The sequence below is a fragment of the Electrona antarctica genome (genome assembly GCF_951216825.1).
Source record: "Electrona antarctica genome assembly, contig: scaffold_135, whole genome shotgun sequence".
Taxonomy (NCBI): domain Eukaryota; kingdom Metazoa; phylum Chordata; class Actinopteri; order Myctophiformes; family Myctophidae; genus Electrona; species Electrona antarctica.
The window spans coordinates 164,700-178,060 of NW_027636983.1; the positions used below are offsets into that span (position 1 = coordinate 164,700).

General features: G+C 40.0%; 1 long non-coding RNA gene across 1 annotated transcript; it reads right to left on the minus strand.

The window, feature by feature from the left end:
* Window positions 1-10,758: 10,758 nt before the first annotated feature.
* Window positions 10,759-13,140, minus strand: LOC306919585. Its single transcript, XR_013789577.1, has 3 exons — window positions 12,953-13,140; window positions 11,006-11,164; window positions 10,759-10,927 (listed from the first exon to the last, which is right to left on the minus strand). It is a non-coding gene; the product is annotated as an uncharacterized lncRNA (long non-coding RNA).
* Between the last annotated feature and the right edge of the window lie 221 nt (window positions 13,141-13,361).

Here is a 13,361-nt window from a genome sequence, read left to right on the forward strand (position 1 = left end):
TTAGATCTGTACAACATGTGGATTGACCAATTAGATCTGTAAAACATGTGGATTGACCAATTAGATCTGTGAAACATGTGGATTGACCAATTAGATCTGTGAAACATGTGGATTGACCAATTAGATCTGTAAAACATGTGGATTGACCAATTAGATCTGTAAAACATGTGGATTGACCAATTAGATCTGTGAAACATGTGGATTGACCAATTAGATCTGTAAAACATGTGGATTGACCAATTAGATCTATAAAACATGTGGATGGACCAATTAGATCTGTACAACATGTGGATTGACCAATTAGATCTGTAAAACATGTGGATTGACCAATTAGATCTGTGAAACATGTGGATTGACCAATTAGATCTGTAAAACATGTGGATGGACCAATTAGATCTGTACAACATGTGGATTGACCAATTATATCTGTGAAACATGTGGATTGACCAATTAGATCTGTAAAACATGTGGATTGACCAATTAGATCTGTGAAACATGTGGATTGACCAAATAGATCTGTAAAACATGTGGATGGACCAATTAGATCTGTACAACATGTGGATTGACCAATTAGATCTGTAAAACATGTGGATTGACCAATTAGATCTGTACAACATGTGGATTGACCAATTAGATCTGTAAAACATGTGGATTGACCAATTAGATCTGTGAAACATGTGGATTGACCAATTAGATCTGTAAAACATGTGGGTCAATCCACATGTTTCACAGATCTAATTGATCTGTAAAACATGTGGATGGACCAATTAGATCTGTACAACATGTGGATTGACCAATTAGATCTGTAAAACATGTGGATTGACCAATTAGATCTGTGAAACATGTGGATTGACCAATTAGATCTGTAAAACATGTGGATTGACCAATTAGATCTGTAAAACATGTGGATTGACCAATTACATCTGTGAAACATGTGGATTGACCAATTAGATCTGTAAAACATGTGGATTGACCAATTAGATCTGTAAAACATGTGGATGTACCAATTAGATCTGTACAACATGTGGATTGACCAATTAGATCTGTAAAACATGTGGATTGACCAATTAGATCTGTGAAACATGTGGATTGACCAATTAGATCTGTAAAACATGTGGATGGACCAATTAGATCTGTACAACATGTGGATTGACCAATTAGATCTGTGAAACATGTGGATTGACCAATTAGATCTGTAAAACATGTGGATTGACCAATTAGATCTGTGAAACATGTGGATTGACCAATTAGATCTGTACAACATGTGGATTGACCAATTAGATCTGTAAAACATGTGGATTGACCAATTAGATCTGTACAACATGTGGATTGACCAATTAGATCTGTAAAACATGTGGATTGACCAATTAGATCTGTGAAACATGTGGATTGACCAATTAGATCTGTAAAACATGTGGATGGACCAATTAGATCTGTACAACATGTGGATTGACCAATTAGATCTGTAAAACATGTGGATTGACCAATTAGATCTGTGAAACATGTGGATTGACCAATTAGATCTGTAAAACATGTGGATTGACCAATTAGATCTGTAAAACATGTGGATTGACCAATTAGATCTGTGAAACATGTGGATTGACCAATTAGATCTGTAAAACATGTGGATTGACCAATTAGATCTATAAAACATGTGGATGGACCAATTAGATCTGTACAACATGTGGATTGACCAATTAGATCTGTAAAACATGTGGATTGACCAATTAGATCTGTGAAACATGTGGATTGACCAATTAGATCTGTAAAACATGTGGATGGACCAATTAGATCTGTACAACATGTGGATTGACCAATTATATCTGTGAAACATGTGGATTGACCAATTAGATCTGTAAAACATGTGGATTGACCAATTAGATCTGTGAAACATGTGGATTGACCAAATAGATCTGTGAAACATGTGGATTGACCAAATAGATCTGTAAAACATGTGGATGGACCAATTAGATCTGTACAACATGTGGATTGACCAATTAGATCTGTAAAACATGTGGATTGACCAATTAGATCTGTACAACATGTGGATTGACCAATTAGATCTGTAAAACATGTGGATTGACCAATTAGATCTGTGAAACATGTGGATTGACCAATTAGATCTGTAAAACATGTGGATTGACCAATTATATCTGTGAAACATGTGGATTGACCAATTAGATCTGTGAAACATGTGGATTGACCAAATAGATCTGTAAAACATGTGGATGGACCAATTAGATCTGTACAACATGTGGATTGACCAATTAGATCTGTAAAACATGTGGATTGACCAATTAGATCTGTGAAACATGTGGATTGACCAATTAGATCTGTGAAACATGTGGATTGACCAAATAGATCTGTAAAACATGTGGATGGACCAATTAGATCTGTACAACATGTGGATTGACCAATTAGATCTGTAAAACATGTGGATTGACCAATTAGATCTGTGAAACATGTGGATTGACCAATTAGATCTGTGAAACATGTGGATTGACCAAATAGATCTGTAAAACATGTGGATGGACCAATTAGATCTGTACAACATGTGGATTGACCAATTAGATCTGTAAAACATGTGGATTGACCAATTAGATCTGTACAACATGTGGATTGACCAATTAGATCTGTAAAACATGTGGATTGACCAATTAGATCTGTGAAACATGTGGATTGACCAATTAGATCTGTAAAACATGTGGATTGACCAATTAGATCTGTACAACATGTGGATTGACCAATTAGATCTGTAAAACATGTGGATTGACCAATTAGATCTGTGAAACATGTGGATTGACCAATTAGATCTGTAAAACATGTGGATTGACCAATTAGATCTGTAAAACATGTGGATGGACCAATTAGATCTGTACAACATGTGGATTGACCAATTAGATCTGTAAAACATGTGGATTGACCAATTAGATCTGTACAACATGTGGATTGACCAATTAGATCTGTAAAACATGTGGATTGACCAATTAGATCTGTGAAACATGTGGATTGACCAATTAGATCTGTAAAACATGTGGATTGACCAATTAGATCTGTACAACATGTGGATTGACCAATTAGATCTGTAAAACATGTGGATTGACCAATTAGATCTGTACAACATGTGGATTGACCAATTAGATCTGTAAAACATGTGGATTGACCAATTAGATCTGTGAAACATGTGGATTGACCAATTAGATCTGTAAAACATGTGGATTGACCAATTAGATCTGTACAACATGTGGATTGACCAATTAGATCTGTAAAACATGTGGATTGACCAATTAGATCTGTACAACATGTGGATTGACCAATTAGATCTGTAAAACATGTGGATTGACCAATTAGATCTGTGAAACATGTGGATTGACCAATTAGATCTGTAAAACATGTGGATGGACCAATTAGATCTGTACAACATGTGGATTGACCAATTAGATCTGTGAAACATGTGGATTGACCAATTAGATCTGTAAAACATGTGGATTGACCAATTAGATCTGTGAAACATGTGGATTGACCAATTAGATCTGTACAACATGTGGATTGACCAATTAGATCTGTAAAACATGTGGATTGACCAATTAGATCTGTACAACATGTGGATTGACCAATTAGATCTGTAAAACATGTGGATTGACCAATTAGATCTGTGAAACATGTGGATTGACCAATTAGATCTGTAAAACATGTGGATGGACCAATTAGATCTGTACAACATGTGGATTGACCAATTAGATCTGTAAAACATGTGGATTGACCAATTAGATCTGTGAAACATGTGGATTGACCAATTAGATCTGTAAAACATGTGGATTGACCAATTAGATCTGTAAAACATGTGGATTGACCAATTAGATCTGTGAAACATGTGGATTGACCAATTAGATCTGTAAAACATGTGGATTGACCAATTAGATCTATAAAACATGTGGATGGACCAATTAGATCTGTACAACATGTGGATTGACCAATTAGATCTGTAAAACATGTGGATTGACCAATTAGATCTGTGAAACATGTGGATTGACCAATTAGATCTGTAAAACATGTGGATGGACCAATTAGATCTGTACAACATGTGGATTGACCAATTATATCTGTGAAACATGTGGATTGACCAATTAGATCTGTAAAACATGTGGATTGACCAATTAGATCTGTGAAACATGTGGATTGACCAAATAGATCTGTGAAACATGTGGATTGACCAAATAGATCTGTAAAACATGTGGATGGACCAATTAGATCTGTACAACATGTGGATTGACCAATTAGATCTGTAAAACATGTGGATTGACCAATTAGATCTGTACAACATGTGGATTGACCAATTAGATCTGTAAAACATGTGGATTGACCAATTAGATCTGTGAAACATGTGGATTGACCAATTAGATCTGTAAAACATGTGGATTGACCAATTATATCTGTGAAACATGTGGATTGACCAATTAGATCTGTGAAACATGTGGATTGACCAAATAGATCTGTAAAACATGTGGATGGACCAATTAGATCTGTACAACATGTGGATTGACCAATTAGATCTGTAAAACATGTGGATTGACCAATTAGATCTGTGAAACATGTGGATTGACCAATTAGATCTGTGAAACATGTGGATTGACCAAATAGATCTGTAAAACATGTGGATGGACCAATTAGATCTGTACAACATGTGGATTGACCAATTAGATCTGTAAAACATGTGGATTGACCAATTAGATCTGTGAAACATGTGGATTGACCAATTAGATCTGTGAAACATGTGGATTGACCAAATAGATCTGTAAAACATGTGGATGGACCAATTAGATCTGTACAACATGTGGATTGACCAATTAGATCTGTAAAACATGTGGATTGACCAATTAGATCTGTACAACATGTGGATTGACCAATTAGATCTGTAAAACATGTGGATTGACCAATTAGATCTGTGAAACATGTGGATTGACCAATTAGATCTGTAAAACATGTGGATTGACCAATTAGATCTGTACAACATGTGGATTGACCAATTAGATCTGTAAAACATGTGGATTGACCAATTAGATCTGTGAAACATGTGGATTGACCAATTAGATCTGTAAAACATGTGGATTGACCAATTAGATCTGTAAAACATGTGGATGGACCAATTAGATCTGTACAACATGTGGATTGACCAATTAGATCTGTAAAACATGTGGATTGACCAATTAGATCTGTACAACATGTGGATTGACCAATTAGATCTGTAAAACATGTGGATTGACCAATTAGATCTGTGAAACATGTGGATTGACCAATTAGATCTGTAAAACATGTGGATTGACCAATTAGATCTGTACAACATGTGGATTGACCAATTAGATCTGTAAAACATGTGGATTGACCAATTAGATCTGTACAACATGTGGATTGACCAATTAGATCTGTAAAACATGTGGATTGACCAATTAGATCTGTGAAACATGTGGATTGACCAATTAGATCTGTAAAACATGTGGATTGACCAATTAGATCTGTACAACATGTGGATTGACCAATTAGATCTGTAAAACATGTGGATTGACCAATTAGATCTGTGAAACATGTGGATTGACCAATTAGATCTTTAAAACATGTGGATTGACCAATTAGATCTGTAAAACATGTGGATGGACCAATTAGATCTGTACAACATGTGGATTGACCAATTAGATCTGTAAAACATGTGGATTGACTATAGAACTACATTTAAGGACTACATTTCCCATACACCATATGGGTGGATGGAAGAACTACATTTCAGGACTACATTTCCCATATGAACACCAATAGATCCATAGAACATGGGGATGGGCCTTTAGAATAGATCTATAAATCATAGGGATGGGCCTGTAAAACTACATTCAAGGACTTCATTTCCCAAAGACCATGGCGACGACGGCGCAGCCGCAGTACAGTCACATAATTCGGTAGGTTCACCGATTTCAACGTAACACACCGGAAACCTCTGTTTTCTAATGTGACGGGAGTCACGTGACCGTGTTTACATCCGCTAGCTGTTGGAGCTATTAGCCAGCCAGCTAGCTAGTTTCTCAGAACTGTAAAAATAATAAAAACAAGTGTTTATTTGTAATAAAACGTTCTTTATTTTAATCGACAGTTTGTGCTAAATAATCTTCTGTCCTTTAGAACAACATTAAAACATGCAACACGTATTAATATGAATAAAGATCAATTAAAGCTAACAATAGCTAAAGCTAACGCAAGCTGCCACGTTTTAATTTGAAGAGAAAGCGGAAATTCATCGTTTGACGTCAGAATGTTGACGCTTTAACTTGACGAGTACCACATTGTTGTATTTTGAAGGGAAAGCGGAAATGCAGCGTATAACGTCAGAATTTCGACGCTTTAACTTGACAACGCACATTACTAAAATAACCACCAGATGGCGCTATTATCCACTTTTCAATACATTTTGCATCAAAGTGCATCTCAAAGCAGTGTGAAGTTGGTAGATTAACCACCAGGGGCGCTATCGTCAGAGCTACAAGCCCACAACGAGCTGCATCAGAGACGCGCTGTGGGCTTGTAGATCCGCTATTTTCGGCACACTCCACCATCACTGTAGGCTTTAGTGGGCTGCGGTACACACCCTCCTATTAGACCATGGCTCTTTAGCCGAATGGTAACGTAGAGCGGCTCGTATGTACGAGGTTCCGGGTATAATAATTATAATACGATGGTAAATAAATGTACCTATGTAAAGTCTAAAGTGTGAGATAAATTCTTAGTTATATAATATAAATAATGTTTTGGATTATTTTAAATTAGTTGGTTATTTTTACGAAAACTAGTGTTAGTTGACATTCATTATTTGAGTTGAGGAAAGTTATATTTGAAAATAGGGTTAAAATATCTATAAAATGAAAATATAACAGACCACACAGTGTACTTGAAATAACTTAAAATGGGTAATAATTAACCCATGAATTATAGTTAAATTATTTCATTCCTGAAGGTTATAGTTCATAGATTGAACCCATTGTAATTTAGGCTGCTTGTTTCTTGTGTCTTTTGTGTGTTGACACCAACAGAGAAATAAGCATGTTGTTATTATTTTCTTATGAACACCAGACTGCACAACAAGCTATCAAAAAAAGAGAATACAGAAGAAACATTTAATTCTTTAAAACTATGGATGGAGCAGAAAATATTCACCATTTCAGCAACGCCAAGGAGCACTTTCACCAAACAATAGCTGTGGAAAATAGTGTATTTGGACTTGTTTACAGGTGGAGAGGAACTTTGATAAGTCTGTCAGGGACCGCTATGGGTGTAGTAGTGAAATATGACACTTCACCACCAACCAGTTCATTCATTGAGCTGACTACAAGTAAAAAATAAAAAAACATTACACTAATCTGGGTCTTGTCTAATGTGGTAGACAATTAGTAGACAATAAAACACTGGATAAAACTAAGATACACAATACAACATCAGCACTCGACTGCAGTAAGATTCAAGATTCAAGAATGTATTTGCCATGTAAACAAGTTGATAGGAATTTGTCTTGGTTCATACTCAACATATACAGACAACCATAGATACAAAAACAAAAAGGACAATACAATACAAAAACCAGCAGCATAGGGAATTACATTCAGTTTTGAAAGTGCAATATGCATATTGCTACATACATACATCTAGTTCAGATGTCTAATGGCTACGAGGTAAGTGCTATCTCTGAAGCGAGATGTTGAGCTCTTGATGCTTCTATATCTCCTGCCTGATGGGAGGAGATTGAAGAGGTAATGTGCAGGATGAGAGTTGTCTGCAATGATTTTTTTTGCCTTCCTAATTATTCTGGTGGAATAGAGTGAGGAAAGTGTAGGGAGGCTACATCCAATGGTTTTTGATGCGCAACGTACTACTCTTTCCAGCTTCGATTTGTCTTGAGAGGTTGTGTGACCAAACCAGACAAGCATGGAGAAGGTAAGAACACTTTCAATAGTGGCCCTATAGAAGTGAGTCATGGCTGCTTGGCTGACTTTAAACTTCTTAAGCTGCCGCAGGAAATAGAGACACTGGTGTGATTTGCTTATTATGAGACTGGTGTTGAGATCCCATGATAAGGATTCATGGATGGTGGTCCCTAGGAACCGGAAGGAGGAGACTCTTTCTACCTCTTCCCCATTGATGAAGGGGGGGAGGGGACTCGAGATTTTCTTCCTAAAGTCTATGAACATCTCTTTGGTTTTAGAGATGTTTAGAATCAAGTTGTAACTCTCACACCATCTCACCAGCTCCTCTACTGCTCTGCGGTAGTTGGATTCATCCTCGTTGGTAATAAGACCTACTAAAGATGTGTCATCAGCAAACTTATACATCATAACTGTACTAAAGTGAGATTGACAGAAATTAGTATATAATGAGTACAATAGTGGGGGGGGGGGGGGGCAGTGTTTAGGAGCCTAGACAGCGAGACGAGATCACCTATTTTGACCACCTGTTTCCTGTCACATAGAAAATTAAAGATCCATTTACATAGAGGTGTGCCGACGCCTAGCTCCTGTAGGGTTGAAATCAGCTTCCCAGGCACTATTGTATTAAATGCGGAGCTGAAGTCAACAAAGAGTACACGAGCATAGGTGGATCTGGATTCTAGATGTTGGGTAATAGTGTGCAGACAGAGGGACACTGCATCATCTACACTCCTATTTGCTCTGTAGGCAAATTGGTGGGGATCTAGTGCTATGCTGGACAGGTGCTTACATACAAGTCGCTCAAATACTTTCATAATGACAGATGTTAGGGCAACAGGCCTATAGTCATTAAGACAGGTGATATTATTTTTCTTTTGGACAGGAATGATGACCGCAGATTTAAAACAAGCAGGCACAGTACAGAGTTCAAGTGACCAGTTGAAAATGGAAGTGAGGACAGGTGCGAGTTGGTCAGCACAGTGCTTTAATGTGGCAGACGACACGCCATCAGGCCCTGCCGCCTTTCTGGGGTTTTGCTGACGGAGCAGCAGTCTGACATCATGTTCACGTATGTTGGGTGGAGAGTCACCCTGCTCTCTTGGAAAAGAGGGGGACTGATGGTTTTCACTATCGAACCGACAATAAAAATCATTAAGCCTCCCAGGAAGGGAGGGGTCCCTGTCTGGAACATGGTGCTTGGTTTTATAGTCAGTGATGTCCTGCAAACCCTGCCATACACCTTTGATGTCATTTGCTTGCAGTTTGTTTTCAAGCTTCACTTTGTAGGAAGCCTTAGCCTTAGACACAGCACGCTGAAATTCATATTTCAGTAATAAACACAGATCAAATCATTTAAGGGCACTATGATCGCATCGCAGGATTCCCACACATTTTTACCAATGAATTTCCAAAACCTTTCCAGAATATTTAACCCAATTTCCAGACCTATATAACAATCATTCAGCGCCATAATGAGTCTCTTTGGGCAACAATGGCCAACGACAGGCAGTGTAGCAACAATAAAGCATAGAATATAGAACGGTATAATTCTATTCCAAATGTTGCCTAATGTTTTGCTACACCAGCTCTCCTAGGACATAGGATCACGCTGCAGCATGTTGTGAGGTTGTAGATCTGTTCTTTTTGTCAGTGTCAGTGTCAAGCTGTGCTTCATTTGACACCGCAGCTATGATTGCCTAACAGGGCACTGCTCTGCAGACTCGATACTAACAAGAACTGAGATCAAAGTTTTCCCTAAATATTTTTTTAGCAGTATAGACGTCTTACACCAGTGGTTTATAGACGCCTTACACCAGTGGTTTTCAACACTTTTCATATCAAGGTCCATTATTCATTCTGCATTTGAGCCACGGACCACCATTTGATGACATTATATCTGCATTAGCCAATTTCCTACTGTTTTGACCAGCAGCTACAGGCATCACATCAAAACATGAAGGAGTTGTGCTGAAAGGTTAAGAATATATTATCTTTTGTTGCATGTCTAAATACAGATAGAAAAACAGGACGCATTGGCTCAAGAGAGGAGCGCACGAGAAACAATATTAGGGTTTTTTGGTGACACATTTCTACACTAGTAACGTGCCTCGGTGTGACTGCCCCCTTAGGACATAGAACAGAACGGGAGCAGCTAACAAATGCAAGTTGTTCTTAAATGTTTTAAAGCAGCACTATGTAGTTTGAGGTATCAGTGGCTACTTTGCACATAATTAAAATAATATGGCAGCCAGCCTCTTTGACTTCATTACCCAAGAGTCTCTGTAAGCATGTCTGACGAGGACGCGATGTGATTGGTCAGTCTTCGCTTTGACTGGCAGTTCTGCCTTGGCGAATGCCCAGATGAAACTCATTGTCTCCCCTATACATAGTAATAGAGTCAAGCCGGAGCAGAGACCTCCCTGGGTCTATACTGTACATTCATGGAAGGATGATTGTTATTGCTTAAACATGTAACTTCATCATTTTGTGGGACATAATATGTTATACTGTATAGTCGTTAAAATATTACATAGTGCCACTTTAATTTCAAGTACCCCCATAACTCTGAGTGTGTACAAATTTAACAGAATCGACTATTCCAGGCCCATTTGGTTCAATTTGTACACTATACTCCTAACCATCAATGGAATCCTTGAATGGAATCCCCCGTTCCTCAAAGACCCCCCTGGGGGTCCCCCGGGGGTGGCGGACCCCCCATACACTTTGGGAGGCAGTGACATAAAGCTTAACGCACCACAGGCGCAGCAGCAGCCTGAGGGTGAACACCTTGGCCCAGGGCACCTCCAGCCTCTGGATGAGCAGGCCCACGAGGACGGGTTGCGGAGGCAGGGTCAGGCCCTCCATGGGCTGACACGTGGGGGAGAAGAACAGCATGCCGCCGTGCTCCTTGCTGCCCAGGAAGCTGCTGGTGAACGTCACGTTGCCCAGGGCCTCGATGAATTTACCTGCAAAAAGTGGAAAATAAATACGTAAATATATAGATAAACACATATATAAAAATCTCACGAAATGAAATTAAGCACCTTTCTGGGCGTCCTGGTAGATAGTGTGGTGGTAAAGTGTGAAGAGGTCTTTAGGGAGCGTCTTCTCCTTCGGTAGACATTCCAACACAAACACCAGCTCCCTCTGGCCCAGAGCCTGCAGCCCACAGGAGACCAGACACCAACACCTCCTGCTGCAGTCTGACAGGACACACACAAAGCTAAAGGCTACCATTCGTTTCCAATGGAAGCCAGCAACATGAAGATGCAAAGCTACATTCTACCATTCATTTTCAATGGAAGCCAGCGAAATGAAGATACAAAGCTACACCGGACGTTTGCATCTGCTTCAAAAGCGGAATAGATACTGTACAAATCTACAAATCCAAGTTGAGATAGCTACAAACGCAGCTACAAAAAAAAAGTGTTGCTGTCCACACAATTCCTGCTCAAAAAGGCAATTTTTGTTTGCATGCCGACGTCAACGAGCTCGTTGTGCAACAATGAAACAGAAACTGCTGCCACAGATGTGCTGCTTTGCTCTTCGTCTTTCTATCTGCCAGTATGGCAGATACACATGCTCAAGATGCCGAAACTGTAGATCGGCTGCAACACCGTCGCACAATGAAGTATGAAGGCTGATAAATAGCCAACCTATTACAGCTCAGGTTGTGGAGCTAATAGACCAGCTATTTTGGGGCTGCGCCGTTGAGATGGAGCATAAATTAGGCTTAAATCAGGCTACATTTATCAGGCTGAAATCAGGTTTAAATTCACTTCATTGTACAATGAAGAATAAGGCTTAGATTTACGAGAGGTCAGACACACAGAAGTCAGAGACTGAGTGTCACTCACATGTAACCAGTTTGACGTGGACCAGCAGGTTGGCATTGACAACGAAGGTCAAAGGGCGGGGTCCTCCCTCCTCCAATAGCAGCAGAATCTGGCAGGGGGCCACGCTTTTTTCATATTTACTTGCCTTTTAAGTAGTCACAGAATATTCATCTTCAATATGATCGCACCCCCGATGGTTGATAATGAAGAAAATAAAAACTAAGACTATGATGGAACAAGTAATTCACTTTTGATGGAAATGTGCCTGTAGACAGAGCTCTTGCAGCCACATTTTATCCCGGCATTTCTACCTTTTCATCCCCAATAGTAGTCGTTATGCCAATGAATTCCTCCCCCCACACATTTGCGTGTTGTGTCACTGCTGTCGTATGCTACTGACTCACCTACCAGTGAGGAGCCCCCAGCGGGAGGACGTATAGAGCATGTCTTCTACTCCAGTCCTCCTGCCCGACACTCCCTGCTGACAGCCAGGTGCCGCCCCAGCATGTAGGATTGTGTGTAGTGAAAAAAATATCAACCCTCCCCCTCCGGCTTCCATCCCCAACTTGGGCCACTTGTGTTCGTATAGAATAGTAGACGCTTGACAAAGCTAGTGGATTCAAACCCCCAGACTCTGTGGAGGTGGGCAGAGAAATGTGCCACTGCACCGCCTTAGCACTAGGTTTGTTGTTGCTGTGGATTTCCTGAGCTATATGATAAAACACTGGTGAACGCCGGAGAGAAATAGAATATTGTCCCTCTACTTTATGTGAACACACATTGTGCTCACTCGTTTTACCACATTTAACACACACAAACACCAGTGTCACACTTCCTGTGATTCAAGAGATGTGAATCATGTGATTATGTGCAACTTTAGAGCCATGTATCACAGTGTGTGTGGGACACTGTGAGCCATGTATCACAGTGTGTGTGGCACACTGTGAGCCATGTATCACAGTGTGTGTGGCACGGGGACAGACCTCCTCATGGCGGTGCGTAACTCCTCCTCATGGCGGTGCGTAACCGTGGCACACTGGTTCTCAAAGTGGGGTCAAGGGACCCCCTGGGAACTGCTATGCCAAAAACAGCAGATCTAAAAAGGTAGAGCTTATGGATCAGCTATTTAGACTAGGAAACAGACACATGTGTTACCTCCTGGACCCTCCTCTCCGGTGGTGATGAGCAACGGGGGCAGCTCGTCCTCGTTGTCTGGCAGCAGGCTGGGGGTCTTCCTCACCGAGGGTCCCACGCCACACAGCAGCGCAAAGTCCCAGGGTCCAGACACCAGCGGGCGCACCACCTCTGCTGCTGCACAGGCCTCGGGCGTGGATAGGCCGTCTTCAACCCTGCCCTCTGAACCAGACTGAAGAACAAAAGGTATGTTTAACTGATCATTTAATGAAGATGGTAGAAGAGGAGGTGGTTGATAATTAATGGGGCTCCGGCGGCTGGTGTTCAGCGTCAGCTTGGTGGTGTCGATCTTACGGCAATGTCATTATTTCTGGTTATTGTGATGCATTGTCTTTATTACTTTTGTGGTGGAGTCTTCTGTCAAGCACAT